The sequence below is a fragment of the Adiantum capillus-veneris genome, chromosome 26 (genome assembly GCF_014529385.1).
Source record: "Adiantum capillus-veneris isolate H3 chromosome 26, ASM1452938v2, whole genome shotgun sequence".
Taxonomy (NCBI): Eukaryota; Viridiplantae; Streptophyta; class Polypodiopsida; order Polypodiales; family Pteridaceae; genus Adiantum; species Adiantum capillus-veneris.
The window spans coordinates 17,260,843-17,281,727 of NC_140956.1; positions in this window are offsets into that span (position 1 = coordinate 17,260,843).

The following is a 20,885-nucleotide window of genomic DNA, read 5'->3' on the forward strand; positions in this document are numbered from 1 at the left end:
TGCAAGACGCTTGCCATCGTGGGTTTGCTTGAACTCCATGATCCTTCCCTTCCGATGGTGTGCTCAAGAAGCCATGTGTCTGCTTGAGATCTTTTGTGCACCTCTTGAGCTGGGTTGCATTGTCACCCACATCAATCGTTTGAACTCCATCATCACCCAACATCCATTGTCGTCTTGTACATTGATGCATGAAATGGAGTCAATGACACTCCTAGGTCATCAAGTACCTGATGATAGTGGCACAACCTGCAGACAAAGACTTATGATTAGAGATTGCACATCCATGTTCTCAGTTGTATAGAGCAAGATTCTTGATGGTACATCAGATGAAGGATGCCACTTACTACTATACTGCTTCACCTGCTTGTTGGCTTAATAGGGAAGATAATGTTGCAAAGCTTGAGAGAAAAGTAGATTCTCTCTAGAGAGCACAATGGAGAAGGAGCAGCAAGCATGTTAAGGAAAGAAAGAGGGATGATCTAGCAAAAGGATATACTACAAACCTTCAGCTTTAGGTAGAGGTGTTTAGTGAGGCTCATGGAGAAATGGGGAACTTCAGCTTGAGGAGAATGCAGTAAGCTTGAGGAGTCAAAGGAGGTTCAAAATTCTGTTGCAGAGCTTTTTGGGAGGGAAAACTGAAAGGAAGGAAAGAGAAGCAACTCTGGCAAGGTGAAGTGAAGAGAAGTGAGAGATGGTACAGTAGAGAGAGAGGGAGGAATGATCAGCACGTTTTTGGAAGGACCCCTATTTAGGAGAGAGGGGGGGAGAAATTGATAGCCATTAGAGAGAGAAAGTATTGGTTTTTACTCAACTATTTAGAGAAAAGTTCATTTTTTTGAATTTATAAGAGATTTTCTCTTTGTATTTTATAAAAGAGCACAAGGTTGACCACTTACGTTTAGGACCTTCCATAACCACCATTTCAGTCCACATGGTATCCACTCATTTGCCCCTTCCATAATCTTATTTTTAATCCCATGGCAAATAAAGAGGCCCCCTTATACCCCATTCCCTTCCTAATGCTCTGGTTTTGTTCTTGTCAAAGTTAGGAGAAGAAGTAATTTTCCTGTTACGACTAGTGTTAGGAGATTGATCAACATGAAGTTGATGTCCTTCTTTATTTTTCTTCGTGTTGAGTTCCACATTGATGGACTTAAGTCTGGCTCAAACATGTCCACTTCAACACCAATTTGTAGTGCTAACCTAGATATATACTTACGCTTTACTTTAATGCGGCTATGTTTGATACCTTGAAACCAAATAAGACAGTTCCCAAAATGGTCAATGTAAGCATGTATATCTCCATTTCTACCTTGGCAAATTAAGTCCCATTGGCGGTGTGCTTTATATTTGTACTATGTGGGTAGAAAATGGGATTAAAAAAACTTATTGAATGCATGTCAGATGCGAGGTCTTCTACTGTGTTGTTTGGTGGCATTCCACCATAGTGCAACGCTACTGATAAGGTGATTTGATGCACACTTGACCATGTCACGCTCGAGGAAGTCTTCATCATGGAAGTAGTCATCTAGTTGACTAACCCATGCAAATACCATGTTGGCATATTTAGTGCCATCAAAATCCTTAAACGTGAAAAGTTTTTTGCTAATTTCATTTTCCTTTGGAGCAGGTGCAAATTCGGGCGAGCAATGTGCAACAGTTTATCTTCTACTTCCTGCCTTTGCATGCGTTCATATGCAAGTGATTGATGCGAGTTTGCAAGTTGTTCAACAATAGTGGGTGGTTGTGGAAGATGAGCCATGATGTCATGCTTTTCTCTCTTTGTTTTTCTCTTTATGTATATATATATATGTGTGTGTGTGTGTGTGTGTGTGTGTGTATGTATATATATATATTTATTTATTTATTTATTTATTTATTATTTATTTATTTATTTATTTATTTATTTATTTATTTATCTATATTTATATATATATGTATGTATATATATATGTGTGTGTGTATATATTTATTTATTTATTTATTTATTTATTTATATTTATATATATATATGTATGTATATATATATATATATATGTATGTATATATATATATATATGTGTGTATATATATATATGTATATATATATATATATATATATATATATATGTATATATATATATATATATATATATATATATATATATATATATAATATGTATATATATAATGTACATGTATTTTTATGTATATTTTTTTAGCGTCTACATATACATGTGTAAACGATTAGTATGCAAAATAATGAGAAAATAAAGGAAATAAAGGAAGTAAGTTGTACTTAGCTCGATGGTTGACAATGGCATCCAGTCTGAAAGTGTAGTACCTAGGCACGGTTGAGGTTTGGCGGTCAATTGAGCAATCACTCTACGAGGAAATTGAAGTTTTGACTGGTGTTAGAACTCCCTTATCTTAAAGCAAGTGGTAATCGGCAAGAATGTGAAAATTAATGTGCCATTGGTTAAATTTGTCGTTTGTTGATGAGGGCCTCGGCTAATAAGAAATCTTTAAAGACTTTGGATGTTAATTTGGCGGCCACTCTTGATGGATGGTTAGGAAATTTCTTGCAAAATGACCTATGAAAATTTTAAAGAAATGTCGGCAACTTCGTCAAAGCTGATTTGGACGGCCCAAATTTGTGGACATTGGGTGGTCAATAGTAGTAAGGGCAGACACTAAATTTTGGGTGTGGTCTTGGTGGAAAAAGAAAATTAGATTGGGTACCCAAAAGGAATCAAGGTGGGTGGCCAAAGTAAGTTGGGAAAGTGGAGTAGCCGGCAAAAAAGGGTTAAAATTATTCGGCCACTCGAGGGATCCAAGGACGGGTGAATTTCCTTTTATCTTAGGCATGCGATGGACAGCCAAAGATTGGTGGGCAGCCAATTTTGTCAATTTTAACCACACCTTTTGATTAAAAGTGTGTGAAGTGTGAAGTGGTTGGTAATTTGGATGTCGATATTGAGCAAGGAAGGAGAGAAGGAGACACACACACACACACACACACACACACACACAGTGGGTGACATCTGCATGCATTTTTTGGCCGCGAGGTAGAAAGAGGAAGTGTTCCCAACTACAGGGTGCCCCTTTTGGTACCATTTTTGCATGATTTAGTGATGGTCGACCTTCAACCTTGCATGTGAATAAGCGACATTTCCCACATGTTAGCGGCGGCTGGACACACTCAACGGAGGATGATTGCCCGGCGGGATACTAATTTCCTAGAAGAAACCGTCATTTCACCTTTGTAAATAGTGGGGCTTGCAGAAGCTTCCAAATTGTATCCCATTTTTGACATTTAGACTTAGTAAAAATGGTTAGATTGAAACATTAAGGTTTGAGATTGTAAGGTATTTATACCACTTTTGACCTTAATGCAAAAAAACCTTTTGTCAGTTTTCATAAGTTTGTCTGTGTGAGTCAAGCATACTCTGTGTACGAGAGAGAGAGAGAGAGAGAGAGAGTTTATCTTGACGCGACGCGCACACTGGTGGTTGGAATCAAGTGCGGAGAAGTGCAGCATGTTACCCCCGGAGAGATCTATGCGTCAACACCTACATTGCAGGTGTACGGCCCGGCTTTGCGAGATCGACCCACGAGCTATATCTGGTGATTCAGTGAGCATACATTGTCCGTTTTTGCATTTCAACATATCCACGCATTCGCAATGAGTAGAGTTACACATTAGGCACTTTAGTTTTCAGAAAGGACAACCTGTAAAAACTTGTCAGACATCCTACGTGATTCTGCACCGGGTATTTAGGGTTGGGGTTTTGGGTCACGAACCTTAGGGAGAGCGACCTATTGGTGTTAAAAGGATTTCCCTCAAGTTTCGTAGCGTTTCAAAAATGTTTGATGGGTATTTGGCTCTTGAAAGCGTTGTAGTAAATCTCCTCTTGTGTGCTCTTGAAGGCTGTAACTTAGACATTGGGTAGAGACCTCTGAAGGAAGTAGTCAATAGTCGGTTGAGTGTAGGTTGACACCCTATGCTTGCTTCCACGCACCTGCGGCTCGAGATTCGTCCTTAGCTAACAAATCTTGTTAAGTGAGTTCTTGTTGTGCTGACGTCCGTCGCAGCATATCCGCCAACATTGGCGCCGCTGCCGGGGACGAAAACCCTAGGTAGGTGACTGAGACTAGTCCTTGAGGATAGGGATTCTCTGGCTTGCGAGAGTTTTATTTTACATTTAGATAGGATCAAAGGGTGGGAGACTCTCTAGGTATTAGGAGGAGTCTAGGGATGTGTGTGTCTTGCCTAGATCCTTCGACTTAGATAGTAAGAGTTGGAGTGGTAGAGGTGGTGAAAGGATAGCTTGAGAGTCCGGAGAGGCCAGGAAGCAACCGAGACACCAAAATCACCATCTCACATGATGTGTAGGAGTAGGGTAAGTAGGACATCATAATTTATGATCTGGAGCACTTCATGCATGTTATATTTGATGTTATGCTCATCAAAGAGCTGTAAAAGACAGAAAAGAGTGTTTATAAGCTGAATTGAAGTTCAAAAGTTTCTGTGAGTATTTCTGAGAGAGCTGCAGAGCATAGGGAGTACTTCTGTCAGAAAAAATTTAAATTTTAAGACAGTAGACATCCTACGTGTAGCATGTCTCCAAAGGGTGTTATGGTGAGAATTTTGAAAACTGAGGTCACCTGTGTGTTCAGAGGGTGGGTTTCACCCTAGTAATATATAGACTTGAGTGTTTTTCCCTTATTGGATTGCCCAAAAGCTAAAAGGAAGACTGAGAAAACGTAAAAGTTCAGAAAAGGTTTAAATTAAGAGAAATTTGCATATTTTTGCACTTGTAAGGCATATAGGCACTTGCTGAGAGCATAGGGAAGGCAAAGTAGCACTTTAGTCTGAGAAAAGGAGCAGTAGAAATCCTACGCATAGGATGTCTACAAGGTGTTCTGGTGAGAATTTTGAAAATCTGAGTTGACTAGTGTGTTTAGAAGGTAGCAATTACTCTATATTCACTTGGAAGGGGGAACTTGACCATATCTTGATAGGATAAGGCTAAACGACAGAAATTGCCAAACATCTTACCCAAATTAGGCCCAAGGCATTATTTTAGGGCCAAAACCATAGGATGTCTTCATGAGCATGATCTACATGATTTATTGAGTGCATGAGAAAGGTTTCATCTCAATTGGGTGAGAAAATTGGATTTTAAGCAGACTTTAGCATTTTTGACTGAAAAAGACTAGAATAGCTAAATTTGGGGTCTTTTGAAATCCAAACTAAAATCTAAGCATAGCATTGGGTTGCTGACATCAAGGGGAAGCTGTGGCTCAAGTTTGGAGTCAAATAGAGCACTTAGACATCCTACGTGTAGGATGTGTTCACAATGATTTAGCACTCCAAATCCAACCGTGAGCATACCAGAGTGATCAACACCTGAAGAGGAGTCTATGGTTTAAATTTGGAGCAATTTTGAGTAGTAAGACATGCTACATGTAGTATGTCTAAGGCATGATATTGAAGTCAAAATCTGACTATGGACATAGCAGGGTGTTGTATACCCTTAGGCAAGCCTCCTAGTCAATTTTGGTCCAAATTGGAGTTGATTTGACTGGTGAAATATCAGATCAACATCAGGCTGCTGGAACAAATTTCTGATCAATTGACCAGCATATAGGTGTCCAAATCAAAAAGTGCGAACAATTGTGGACTCAGCACATCAAGGGGAATCTATAGTGTAAATTTCAGCCAAAATAGAGCAGGTAGACATACTACGCGTAGGATGTCTACAGAGTGTAATTGACGTCAAAATCTGACTGTGGACATAGAGTGATGTTCTAATTGACTTAAGAGTTCCAGAACTTCTTTCAGAAGTGCAATTGGACCTTGTTTGACCTTTTGACGGAGCAAAGACGAAATTAAGACTTTACCTCTAGACTGATAAACACTTGGGTGGTGTACAGTTCCAGATTAGCAGACCTGATCAAGAATATCCGATGTGTATAGGGTACAGTAGTGGTTGAGGTTAACCCTCCAGTTATACCAATCATTACTAAGACCACCTCTAGCGGTTAAATGCTTTGATTTGATTGCCGAAATTAAACGCTTGTGTACAGGTATATTCAGTGACGGCAAGGCAAGAAGTTGTGTGGAATCTGATCCCTTGCCAGGTGAGTGGTTGGATTTGTGATAAATTGCATTGCTAAGTTTGATGAATTTAAGATCAGGAAGACACATTCCTAGAGACCAAGAAGTGGCAGGTGATCAGGGTAGCTTAGTGTCCATTGAGGAGAGTGTAACTCAAGCAAGGCTAGATCCATTAGCACCAATCATTGAGGAGGGTAGTGATACTGACACTTCATCAGATAATTCCTTCTTCATGATGGGTAGTCAATAGCCAGGAAGTTTCTCTGGTGAAGGACCAATGCTAGGAGGAAGTACCTCCCAAAGCCCTTTGAACGATGCCAAGTTCACTATAATCTTCTTAGAAGGAACAAACTCTAGGGGAGCCCTAGTTTATTCTGATTATCGAGGACGCAAGTGTATTTGTTTAGAGGAAAGACCTTTTCAGAGACTGGAGATAATTCGAGTCTATGATGATGGAGATAGATTCCGAGACGAAAAGAAGAACCACTATCTGATAGTTATTAACCCTGAGGATTACAACAAATATGGAGATAATGTGGCAAAGGAAAAATGGTCTCAGAGGCTCAAGAGAGCCTCCAAAAATTGATCAACCTGGAGCTCTTTTTATGTATGATAAAAAAACAACCAGGGTCTCTACCTATAATGAGAATGTGGGAATTTACAAGCATGAGAGCGAGGAAGTAGTCTCTTATTTTCGATGCAAAGAACCCTACCCAAATGAATTAAGCAAAGACAAGGTTCTTTACTTATTCTCTTATGAAATTTCTATGGGGAAGCATATCATTTTTGTTGACAGGTACAGGCGAGAATACAAACGAATTCTCCCAGAGGAAGTAGAAAAGGCAACAGTTCCAAAAACATCAACATATGTCCCCAAAGAAGTACCAAGGTCCACCTATACCCCTAGCAAGTCAACAAATCCATTTTCAGAAGAGTAGGAGACAACATCACATTCTAACTAACAACAGACGTTTAACTACCAGAACCAACAAGCAACCCAACCATCATTACAGGCACGGCTTCAACAAAGTGCAACATTAGAACAAGACCGAAATAGAGATGGTTATCCAGCCGCACGAGGGCTAAGAGAATTACAATAACCACCACTCTATTCACAGTATCAAGGCGAGAGTAAGCCAAAAACTCCAGAGTCGACAGAGCCCAGAAGACAACCCATAGAACTAGTTCGAAGAGATGAACCACCTCTTACAAGAACAGTCAAAAATTATGGCTTAGGGGCACCTCTGGGAGAGGAACCCTCCCACTATCAAAGGCCAGAGAAGGTATATCGAGTAGGACGAGGAGAACCAATAATGAGATTTGTAGACCATCGTAGACTTAAACCTTCTCAGGTGCAAAAATGGGTAAACAAGAAATACACGGGAAACAGAGATCCTAGGGATCATGTAGCATCCTTTGTGCATGTAATTAGAGCTAAAGAAATTTTGGACTTCCCCTAGAAGAGGATGCCGCTACTTGGTTTGACTCTGTGGAGCGTATAGATTTCCAGTCTATGGAGGAGGTTTTTGACGAGTTTATTGAGGAATTCTCACAAAGAGGGATAGCTCATAATACAATCTCACAAATCCATAAATTCAAATAGAAAGAAGGGAAATCTGTGTGAAAGGCAACCCTACAACTAAAAAGATATGTGAAGTTCTGCCCTGTGGAAGGACTGCCTACCTAATCCAGACTTATGCTTATATTTATTCAAGGACTGAGGAACACAGATCTCCAGAAGAATTTACATATGAAGAGGAGTCAACGCATATTGCACCGAGTGTGGAATTACTCACTTGATTCTTGATTGCCCTAAGAACCCGAGAAAAGGAGCAAAAACTACTTTGAACATGCTGGAAGCAGTGCCTTCCAGTGGAGGGTCAGAAAACGAGACAGTAATATCTATTCAGGTAGTGACACGAGCACAAGCGCAACGAATGACAAACGAACCCATAATTGAAGAGCCAAAGACCGATGCCACAAGTGTAGAAATGAAAAATCAGAGAAGCACTTGGAAAGCTAGAAAGGCACATATGAAAGCCAAGAGAGAGCGAGAGCAAACTGCTCTATCCAAGGAGTTAAAACATACAAAGGATAGATTGGAGCGGTTAGAGGATCTAACTAGTTTAATTTCACACACTGCTATAACCAAAGGAGCCAAGGAAATAGTAGAACCCAAAAGTGCAGGATTGGGAGGATCAGTGCTGGTAGAAAAAGTAAATGAGTAGCTGGGCGCACTTTTAAAAGCATACAAAGCCAAACTCAAAAACAACCAAAACCAAGAGCAAAGATGGATGACTTATCCATATGCAGAAATAGAAAAACAGAGGTTGGAAATGTGTCGAAAGATGATTGAAACAGCCCAATCCTTGATAGAAAATCCGCTTGGTAAACTTGCAAGTTGGCACGAGGTACCAGCTCCAACCCCTATCAAACCAACTCTAGACAAACAAGTAGACACAAAGGAGAGACTCATGACTGCCTCTGAGTCTAGGAGAGAATCTATCATAGTGTCAAATACAACAGATGAGACAATTGATGGTTTCCAGACTAAAACATTGGTAGAAATGGGTAAGGATTGTAACAGTCTAGATGACCTATGGAAGCAAATCCGGGAAGCAAATGAAGCTAACAAGGTGAACCACCAAATAAATAGCACTAGAAAGGAGGAAAATGAGATCTTACCTCCCATTGAAGAGTTTGAGGCAAGATCACAAATGAACTTTGATATGCATTCACAAGGGGGGGACAAGGGTTCAATTAGTTCGGGGCACAGCCAACCAGACTCGCTAAAAACTCTACCCTCTTACCTAGGGGAGTATGAAGCTAAGTCTGAGGTGAGAGCAATCCCATCTCGAAGACTTTCTTCCAACAAATTGATGGATTCACAAGGGTTGATTGAGTTATTGTCCACCCCTGTGGCATGCACAATCACGTTAGCCGAACTCCTGAGGTTACGACCAAACATGTGGACCACCGTAGTCAAATTCTTAGAAAAATTTTTAGTAAAAGACTCTACCTCAAAGCTTCAAGAAGGGATCAGAGAATTGGACAAGCCTCAACTAAACACTAGGCCAGTACCTTTAAACAAGGTTGGAGAATATTGCGAGGGAGAAGATGGAAATACCACACTACCAGTAGAATTTCAAGGAGTAGTATCCAAAGCTATTCTTGAAAGTGGAACGGGAGTCGCTATTGCCACCAAAGAAATCTAGAAAAAATGGGGAAAACCGGCTTTGAGAGCTACCATAATGAAATTGCAACTGGCAGATGCATTCATGGAAAAGCCTCTAGGACTTTTAGAGAAAGTAATTGTCACCTCTTGCAAAATCGAGTATGAGCATACATTTGCAATAGTTGATTTCGACAAAAAGAACAATTACGAGATCATCTTGGGAAGACCATTCATGAGACAATTAAAGATGGTCCAGGATTGGGGTTACGACCACATATACCTCAGACGTGGCAAGACTACAACCAAAATATACCTAAAAGACCATAGTTACAAGGATGTGAACCAAACACCAGTGGAAGAGTTTGATTCAGCTACATTGGTAGGGTCCGAACTCCCATCATGGTTAGGGCAGAAACAAGAGCTATGGATGTGCGGAGCTTCACATTGTGGGAGCTTAAAAAGAGAGGAATGCATCTTAGAAAGAGCTATTGAGGACAAGGATTACATTTTGGAACCTTTTCCCGAAGATGCCTTAGAACCTCTGGAATGGGAACACATACTAGCAGCATTGGATGTCTGTATCATTACAGATAGCCCAACAATAAAATTTTGCGATAAGGATGGCTATGATGTGATACCCTATTACATGGTAAGCCTTATACCAGCAGGAGATGAGAATGTAGACTCACCAGAACAAGAAGAGTTTTATGACTCCTCTGAGCATCTGGAACTAAGTCACGATGCATATAACGAGTGAGAGTAGGGAAACAACTGCAGATATCATATTTTATGATTTTGCAAATCAACACCCTAGATGTCAGGAATGCTATAGGAAAAAAAGAACAGAAAACAAAATTAGAGAGAACCTGATGCCCAGGATAAAAGATATAACTCACTATCTAATGCTTGTCAAGGCAGAGGATTGTGTAAAAGACCAAATATCAGGAATATTCTCAAGAGTTCGAAGGGAAAGGACACATGAGGAAATAAAACAAGCACGGAAGACTAAACCAGAAACAAAATCAAGAAAATCTCAACAATCAAAAGAGGAAAAGACAAAAGATCCAGAGTGGACCAAAATGGAGCGTAAAAAGAAATACCAAGAACTAAAACGATCATTACAAGAGGTATGGACTACTGAGGGAGAAAGTGACGGTAAGGAGGATTCAGAAAAAGGCAACATGAATGTACCATCCCACTATTGAAAATTCACCATCCAAGACAGAAAAATCATAATGACACCACCAGTAAGGGAAGGAATAAACCAGGAATCTTACGATGGGCCAGAAAATACAAAACGGATAGACCTCGCTGCGCCAGGCGAAGAGCCTCAACCTGTCTATATAGCAACTCATTTAGAGCCTGAAGAAGAAGAAAGGCTAACACAACTTCTCAAGAAGTATAAAGATGTGTTTGCATGGTCCTACAAATACCTCAAAGAAGTTGATCCATCGATATGCCAACATACAATTCCTTTGAAATCAGATGCCAAACCTAGCAAACAGCGTCCGTACACATATAATGACACATTTGCTAAATGAATCAAAGAGGAGATTGACAAGCTGATGGATGCGAATTCATCTGTGAAATCGAGCATACAGATTGGGTGTCACCCATTGTGGTTGTCCCCAAAAAGAACGGAAAGTTGCGTGTGTGTGTGTGTGTGTGTGTGTGTGTGTGTGTGTGTGTGTGTGTGTGTGTGTGTGTGAACCTCAAAAAAGTGAACGCAGCCACAATAAGGGATAATTATCCCTTGCCAATCACAGAACATGTGATTGAGAGGGTGGCAGGAAAACGGGCCTATTCCTTTTTAGATGGGTTTTCGGGGTATAACCAATTGGCAATTACAATAGAGGATCAACACAAAACAGCATTTGCCACAGAGTGGGGAATATATGCGTATAGAGTTATGCCTTTCGGCCTAACCAATGCCCCAGCTACCTTCCAAAGGTTAATGACTCATGCGTTCAAAGAATACCTGAGAATATTCTTAGAAATATATATGGATGATCTTTGTGTCCACTCTCTTATACGAGAAGAATATTTTGACCATTTACAAAAGGTATTTGAGAAGTGCAGAACATCTCGAATCTGTCTCAATCCGAAAAAGTGCATTTTTATGGTAAGGGAAGGCCGCATCTTAGGACATATTGTCTCAAGAAATGGCATAACCACTGACCTAGACAAAATTAGAGTCATAGCAGACTTTCCCAGGCCTACTAATACCAAACAAGTACGATCCTTCATGGGACACTGCGGATATTATCGAAGATTCATATATATGTATGCGGTCATTGCACAACCACTATATCGCTTATTAGTCAGTTTCGACTGGATTGAGGAGTGTGAAACTTCATTTCAAAAGCTTAAGAAAAACCTTGTATCAGCACCTGTACTTAAAGCACCAGATTGGGAAAAGATATTCTATGTTCACATTGATGCATCTGCATACACAATTGGGAGTATTCTGGCTCAACCTGGAGACAGAACAATGGATTTCCCAGTTTGTTATGCGAGCCGACAGCTAAATAGTGCAGAAAAGAACTACACCACCACTAAAAGAGAGGAATTAGGAATGATTTATGTTGTAAAGTCCTTTGGAGGTAGATTTGATAACAAGGAAGACAGATCCAAACAACAAATATTTCGACAAACAAAAAAATTTCAGTTGATTGCAGGACGACTGTACCATTTAGGCTCGGACCAAATTCTACAATTATGTATAAATCCAGAGGAATTCGAGTGTTATCTTGAAGAAGCACACATCCAAGATTGTGCATTTCATTGTTCAACAATAAAAACACACCAAAGATTGAAGCACTTAGGAGTTTATTGGCCAACTATGTATGCCGACACACATGCTTATGTTAACAATAGTACTATATGTAGTGCTAAACGACCGGTGGATCACGTGACATTGTTTCAGGTAACAATTGCACCTGCATGGAGTCAATATATCATTGATTTCTTGACAACAAGGACATTTCCTAAAAACATAACAAAAGCGCGAAAAAGGGCTATAGAGTTGGAGGTTCGAGACTTTAATTTAATTGGAAATCAACTCTACAAGAGAGGAAAGGAAAATCAACTTAGAATCTGTGCAAGTGAAAGTGAATACCTGCTGATTCTAGAACACGCACATGAAGGAATAAGTGGAGGCCATTTTTCAGGCGATAAGACGGCAAAAATTGTCTTAACCGCCGCAGGAATATGGTGGCCTACATTGCACATGGATGCCTAGGAGTTTGTAAAGCGGTGTGACGCATGTCACCGCACTAAGGTGTCGATTCGCACTAAAGAGAGATGAGATTCCACTACGGCCAATGATGGGAGCACGGACATTTGCAAAATGGGGAATTGATTTTGTGGGGCCAATTTCACCCCCTCCATATCGTACCCATACCCAATATATCATCGTGGCTACGGACTATCTCACAAAATGGGCTCAAGCCAAACCAGCACAAAAAGCAGACGCAAGAACCACTGCACAATTTTAATTTGTATGAGAATGTCTTTGTACGATACGGATTACCAATAGAAATTGTCAGTGATCGAGGAACACATTTTATTAATGAAGTCATTGAATATCTGCTACAGGAATTCATGGTCATACATAAGAAATCTGCTCCATATCATCCACAGGCAAATGGACAAGCTGAGGCCACAAATAAAACCCTATGCACTTTTTTGACTAAATTTGTATCAGAGTCAAGGACCGACTGGGATCAAGAATTACACTCAACACTATGGGCATACCGGGTAGCTTACAGAACATCAATCGGAACCACACCATATAACATGGTATTTGGACTAAACGCTATATTACCCATAGAGTTTTTAGTTCCAACTCTACGAGTAACGAAACGCTTAGAATGGACAGGCCATGAGCTCTCTTCAAGAATCGATGATATTGAAAAGCTAGATGAACTTCGACTGAGAGTTGTAGCTTCGTTCTATACTAAAAGGAGAAGACAAAAAGAGTTTTTTGACAAGCATGTGCATACGAAAGAGTTCAAAACACGTGATTATGTACTTGTTTATACTTTGAAGCAACATGCCAAAAAACATAAAAAGCAAGGGATGGGACCCTTTGTGATTAGTGACTTATAAAAAAGTGGAGCTGTCAAACTTGCACATTGGCAGGAGAAGAAATGCCAAATTGGATTAGTGGGTGTCGGTTAAAAAAGTATCATTTACAACTAACACAGGATATGCTTCAACAAATCCATCAAGAAAAACAACGGATGAAGGAGAAACAAAGGGTACGAGAAGAAGCACAAGCAGAAGCAAAAGAACGCATTGCAAAAAGAAGGCTTCTACGACAACAACAACAAAGTGGATCACCGTTGCGAATAAATGCTATTCGATTAACGAATTTTGGTGAAGACAGAGTGGAACCAATAATTGTAATCAAAGTGGGGAGCAATCAAGTTGAATCGGCGGCATTGCTTGATTCCAGAGCTCAAGCAAATCTGATCTCTTGCAAATTATATAATCAGCTCTAGCTCAAAGATCAACTACATCCTACTCAACAAGCCCTGGAAAGTAGTATATCACATTCGCTAGGAACATTGGGCTGGACAATATTGCATGTGCAAATACATCAATATGTTTATCCCCACAAGTTTTATGTGGTTGAGGATGCGAGCACACTACACCCCATGTTGTTGGGACAACCTTGGCAGAAAGAGTATAATGTGCAGATAGATTGGAATTCGGATACAGTCAAAATTCAGCATGCACAAGAACAACAGGTGGTAGCCTTTGATCAGACAAGCCAGAAGAACCAGATAATAGCACCACCATCACTGGATAAAGAGCAAAAAGGTTGGCTGCCAATGGAGAACAACCAAGGAACTGCCAACCATGTTCACTACAAAAATAAGACAACACAGACCACAGTGAATAGATCAAGGTTAGCAACACGCAAAAAACAAGTATGGGTACGGAAGGATAGAGGCGACCTGGCATACAAACCACAATACAACAGCAGAAGTCAACATAAGAACACAGTTAAACCAACAACCAAGGGAATAAAAAAGATATGGATACCGAAGAGAATGCTCAGTAACCACGCCAATGTGACACGCATTTGGATCCCCAAACCAAAACAACAGGAACTCCCTTCAGCACAAGCAACACCAGCAGCCAGACAAATGACATCGGAAAATCAATCTGTGCAGATGCCGATCAACAAAAAAGCCAGCAAGACCAAAAAAGAGGCAATAAACCTACAAACGCATCCAAAACAAAGCTATCAATGGCAAGCAAAAGAGGAAAAGATTACGGTCACATCAACCACGACAATTCTCTCCACGGAGACAACCACGGTCATATCGACAGTAGCGGCAACCCAAGCAACTTTTGCAAAAAAGACGATCAAACAAAGAGCTGTAGAGTTACAAATTTTACTTGCAAAGAAAATCCGCCAACCAAATCAACAACAAACAGGAAACCTCGACATCGAATGCCAATAAGCATCTTGCTTATTCCCTCCTCTCGCACAGCATTAATTTTTCCATGCATTGACTGAGTATGCATCAAATAGGGCCACATTACAAGGCCGCGCATTAGCACAATTTTTAACACATGCACTGCACATACCCTGAGGAGATACCTTGTCGTCCGGGAGGACTCCGACTAGGAGGGGGGGAGGCATTCTCAATGCGGACCCAATGAAGGTGAAAAGAGAAAAAAAGGACATGTTTTTCGACTATTTTGAAGGATTTTCATTTGCTTGCAAAATTTTCTAGACTAGCCTAAGTACATATGCCCTTATACAGCACGAATCTACAAGTATATGGGGCCAAACGCCAAATTAGGCCTCTAGGTGTGTGTATATAGGTAAAAATAGCCATTTTTTGAGCAAAATATTGGTAAAACGGAGAAATCCAACCATAAAAATTGCATGTGAGTGTACATAGTGTTTTGCGGTGATGTTTTTGAGTTATTGTGATTTTTGGGGATTTTTTGGGTTTATTTTGCTAATTTCTTTTTAATTTATTAGTTATCGGCAGAAAAACTTCAAATAAAAACAGCAGGTGAAATACGGTCGTAATGAAAAACAAAAAATATGGGGATAATCAGTGACTATAGGACAACCTATAGTGCAATGGGGGTGCAATTATGTGAATGTAATGGGAGGCGTGTTTTGGCCAGATTTTGACCGAAACATCAAATTTCTTGGAAACTGGGCAAACGAAGTCCAAATTAGGAACTTTTCAAACCTAAACCGCATCTCGCAAGAAGTTAGGAGCACATGTCAAATTTCATAGAAAGTGGTCCGGAGACCCCCATTAGAAGATTTTTTCAATTCACTTAGAGCTCATTTCTACTATTTCCTTCTTGAGAGAGAGCTCTAGCCACCTAGAACGAACCAGACTTCTAGCTGCTTCTACAGTGTGCACGACCACCCGATAGGCTCCAGATATGAGAGGTAGGCTCAGCACCTTGAGCTTTTCGCGTATGTTTGATGTTTTATCGCGAAAACTAGTGTAGGGTTCACACGAGGAACGGGCAGTAGAGACCTACAGGTAGAGGTAGCCACCTAACGGCTAACCCAATAGCAATAAGGATTTATAGGGAATTTACCCTAGCATAGGAGATCACTCTTGAATGCACAAAGGCGGCAAAAAACCATTGGAAAAAACCCTGGCACCACAAGCCCTGCAAGAGGCCACCAAGTGGTAAATCGGTGGAAAGTCGCCCAAATGCTACCAAAACTCATGGGTAGGAGCATCTCGACATTCTCTACAAGGCTATATAGCCCACATGGCCATAAGGCAACGCGAAGCGGAACTAAGCTTCAGAAACGGCATCGGACACACAAAGTGTCAAAAGTGCGTGAACGAGAGCGTGTGTGTGTGTGTGTGTGTGTGTGTGTGTGTGTGTGTGTGTGTGTGTGTGTGTGTGTGTGTGTGTGTGTGTGTGTGTGTGTGTGTGTGTGTGTGTGTGTGTGTGTGTGTGTAGCAAGGGAGAAGAGAGGAGAAGAGGAGACCTTGTGTTTTCAGGGGCTGAAACTCACTCTCTACATGTGAGCCTCACTATTCTATTATGTACATAATGAATAAGTATAGTGGGCGGGCACCTGATCTAACCGGCCACATGGGGCTTTACCCCAACAACCTCCCACGTAAAGGCCAATGTGGCCGTGAGAGAGAAAAGAAAACGGTACAAAACCTATACAAGGCCATCACAAGTATGACCTCAGCCAACGCCCACTGGCTCACTGAATCTGTGTGCATCCAGCTCTAATTGTAGAGGAAGTATAGAGCGATCGACACCATACTCCTCACCAAAGCCGCACACATCCTGCAGGTATCTCACCATACGCTGCAAAGCACCCCTATGCTCAAGGCCAACGTCAGTCGCTACACGACTAACTGCTCCCACTGCAAATGCACCTACTGCAAATGCAATCTCGGGTCTCGAGATGAGTACCTCGTACATGAGACTCCCGAATGCTAATGCAATCCTAGCAATATTTGCCAATTTTACCATCTCAATCAAATCTGGCTCAGAACTCCACTCATGGAAATCACCCTGACACCCGAACTCCAATCCCTGGAATCCATCCTCGTGTCCATCGCATGTCACATGCACACCAAGAGTATCTGTCTGTCATGAATCCTGTGTGGTAAGAGCAATGCCTAGCTCTAACTCATATACATCAGCCTCTAGCCTAAGCATATCCATGAATGACTGAATCATGGCTGAATCCTTAGCACTCAAGTCATCCATATCCGTCATCGTATCCATGAATGACATGTCTTGTTGCACAACTGTCTGCACAACTGGCTCAACATGCTCACAAAGTGCAGCATCATGGAGACATGCCTCGTCTCTCTGCATGGCTGCGTACTCACAAAAATTGTGTCGTCTCGCACATGACGTACTTGCATCGCATGAATCATGCCAACACTAGCACCTCTAGTTATGACTAGCGGTCCATGATGCAATCTGAAACTATGCTCATCCAGCACTACCTGGCATCCACTGTCTCGTAAGTGACTCACAGAAATCAAGCTCTGCGTCAAACCTGGCACATGGCGTACATCTTGCAACATGTATGATGCACCACTCGGCAACGATAGTCTGACATCTCCTACACCAACTATGTCATGCATTGAACCATCAGCTAGACACACACGTCCAAGCATACCACTAGCATATGTGCTAAACCACTCATGACTCGGCGTGACGTGAAACCTAGCACTCACATCTAGTATCCAATGCGAAGGTAATGTGTCGTCAAAAACCGACATAAGAAAGTCAAGAGTAAACATGGAAGCAAATGCGACATCTCCGTCAAGTGTAGCCACATACGCTACATTTGCTCCCACATCATCCAAAAGTGATAGCATCCTTCTTGTGTTGTCTCTTGCGTTGTCTCATCCATCGAAAACAACACCTACGTACATGCCCTGTATGACCACAATGCCAACACACAACATCTCTATGTCTGCAAGATCGTCCTTTGACTGTAGGCATCTCTCTAGACTCATTTGTGCCAAAATCATTGCACAATCTTTGCCATAACTCTCTAGTTGTACATGCATCCAACCCAATGCGGTAGATAGACTCACCAAGGTGTAACATGACCGTCGAACGTGCAAGCTCATCCAAGTTCTCCCACTCATCGTCAGTCATTGACTCTGGCCTAGCATCCATGCCCTATAGTGGCAACACTTGGCCCAACTGAGTCAATGCATCATGCATACCTGCTTTCCAATGCTCAAACTTTGAACTATCAAACTTTGTATGGAAAAGCACAAACCCTGACAATGATGTACATGCCAAATCCATGGCGATAACCTATGACAAGACCAAGCACAAATCGATCAACTGACAATAGCCAAAGCCTGGCTAACTCATACACCAAGTACTGCCAAAATACAACATAAGCTCACCTGATCTGTCTAAGAGAAGTATCATCAAATATGGCGTTCAATGTAACGAAACAAAGTGAGCAAAACCGCTCAAATGATGCCAAAACACCCGCTCTAATCCAAGAGCACTATGTGGTAATCGATGAAACTATCATCCACAATCTCCCTCTTGAAGAGATTACCACACATATGTCAAATGACATAATTCGGTGAGCAAACACTCTCACAATGCGATAACAAAACACTATGGCAAAGCAACCACTGAGTGCCAAATGCAATCAAAACATGATTGCAAACCATGTGCATAAACAAATAAACTCGCAAGAAAAATCCGACAGAGTTTCGGCAGTATTTGGCTATCTAACCATAATAACCATACATGCCATAAACATGCTCAAAATCATGAGCAAATCATACGCAAAATCCGCACTCAAGCATACATGAGTTGCCCCAAAGTCTCAACTCCTTAAACTTGGAAAACAATCCTGTAATCCGAAACACAAAGTGCATCAACCGCACTCTACAAGCGAAGCATATACTAGCATAAACTTGGATGCAAACCAACCAAAATATGACACATATTGATGCTCAAAATAGCTGAAAATCAGCCCACATATGCCATTGCAATGCGAAGACCATCCGCCGAAAAGCGCAGATCATGTGCATCCACATGGCAATATAAACGAGCATCAAGCATGTACCAAATGTGTATCAGAGAGCATCCAAATTAGCTGAAAATTCAGCTCGCAATCATGCTATAAATGCTTGCAAATCTCTCTACAAATCCGTGCACCACACTTTTCGAAATCTGCTCAATCCATAAGTCAATGCACATAACCTGTGGATGAAACCACTCTCGAACCTGAGAGTCCACAAGAATGCATACATCCACAAAGTGTTCTCAATGTGTGCACATAAATGTGTTGAAAATATCAACCCACACTCTCTTCACTGAGAGCAAAACATAAATGTGCAAAACAAGAGAATGACAAAGCTCAATCCGAGCTCTCCGAATGTAGCAAATCACCACAATATGCATACATAATCTTCAACCTTTTGAATACCCTGCAGCCTATCAATTCATATCTTCCAAACCGCTCAGAATTTGCAGAAACTTTCTTCTGCAAAGTTGTAGACCACACGAAAACGGTTGGGTCGAGAGAGAATGGACATGAAATGTGCTGTTTATATAGGTCAAAACAGATCTGTAAAAATTTGCACCTGTGTACCCTAAACGTGCAAGCAGTCTGAGTGACATATCTCAAAATTCGTGAAGATTTTGAGAAAATTTTCTTTAGCAAAGTTGAAGAGGACAAAAAACCGATCAAGAAGCATGAGAATCGTCTTGAATGAAAACTTTTTTGTAGGCCAAAATAGATCTGCAAAAACATGTTGCTGTTTTTGTTGCTTCTCTGCTGAGATCCAATGGTGCTCCCAATCCCTGAGCTTTGATACCAATTGAAGTGCATGAACGAGTGTGTGTGTGTGTGTGTGTGTGTGTGTGTGTGTGTGTGTGTGTGTGTGTGTGTGTGTGTGTGTGTGTGTGTGTGTGTGTGTGTGTGTGTGTGTGTGTGTGTGTGTGTGTGTGTGTGTGTGTGTGTGTGCAGCAATGGAGAAGAGAGGAGAAGAGGAGACCTTGTGTTTTCAGGGGCTGAAACTCACTCTCTACATGTGAGCCTCCTTATTCTATTATGTACATAATGAATAAGTATAGTGGGCGGGAACCAGGCCTAACCGGCCACATGGAGCTTTACCCCAACAACCTCCCACATAAGGTTGAAGTGCGCGAACGAGAGTGTGTGTGTGTGTGTGTGTGTGTGTGTGTGTGTGTGTGTGCAGCAATGGAGAAGAGAGGAGAAGAGGAGACCTTGTGTTTTCAGGGGCTGAAACTCACTCTCTACATGTGAGCCTCCTTATTCTATTATGTACATAATGAATAAGTATAGTGGGCAGGCACCTGGCCTAACCGGCCACATGGGGCTTTACCCCAACAACCTCCCATGTAAAGGCCAATGTGGTCGTGAGAGAGAAAAGAAAACGGTACAAAACCTGTACAAGGCCATCACCAGTATGACCTCGGCCAACGCCCATTGGCTCACTGAATCTGTGTGCATCCAGCTCTAATTGTAGAGGAAGTATAGAGCAATCGACACCATACTCCTCACCAAAGCCGCACACATCCTGCAGGTATCTCACCATACGCTGCAAAGTACCCCTATGCTCAAGACCAACGTCAGTCACTACACGACTAACTGCTCCCACTGCAAATGCACCTGCTGCAAATGCAATCTCACGTCTCAAGATGAGTATCTCGTACATGAGACTCCCGAATGCTGATGCAATCCTAACAATATCTGCCAATTTGACCATCTCAATCAAATCTGGCTCAGAACTCCACTCATGGAAATCACCCTGACACCCGAACTTCGATCCCTAGAATCCATCCTCGTGTCCATCGCATATCACATGCGCACCAAGAGAATCTATCTGTCTTGAACCCTGTGTGGTAAGAGCAATGCCTAGCTCTAACTCATATACATCAGCCTCTAACCTAAGCATATCCATGAATGACTGAATCACGGCTGAATCCTCAGCACTCAAGTCATCCATATCCATCATCGTATCCACGAATGACATGTCCTACTGTACAACTGGCTCAACATGCTCACAAAGTGGAGCATCATGCAACTTATCTGCAAAGGAGACATGCCTCGTCTCT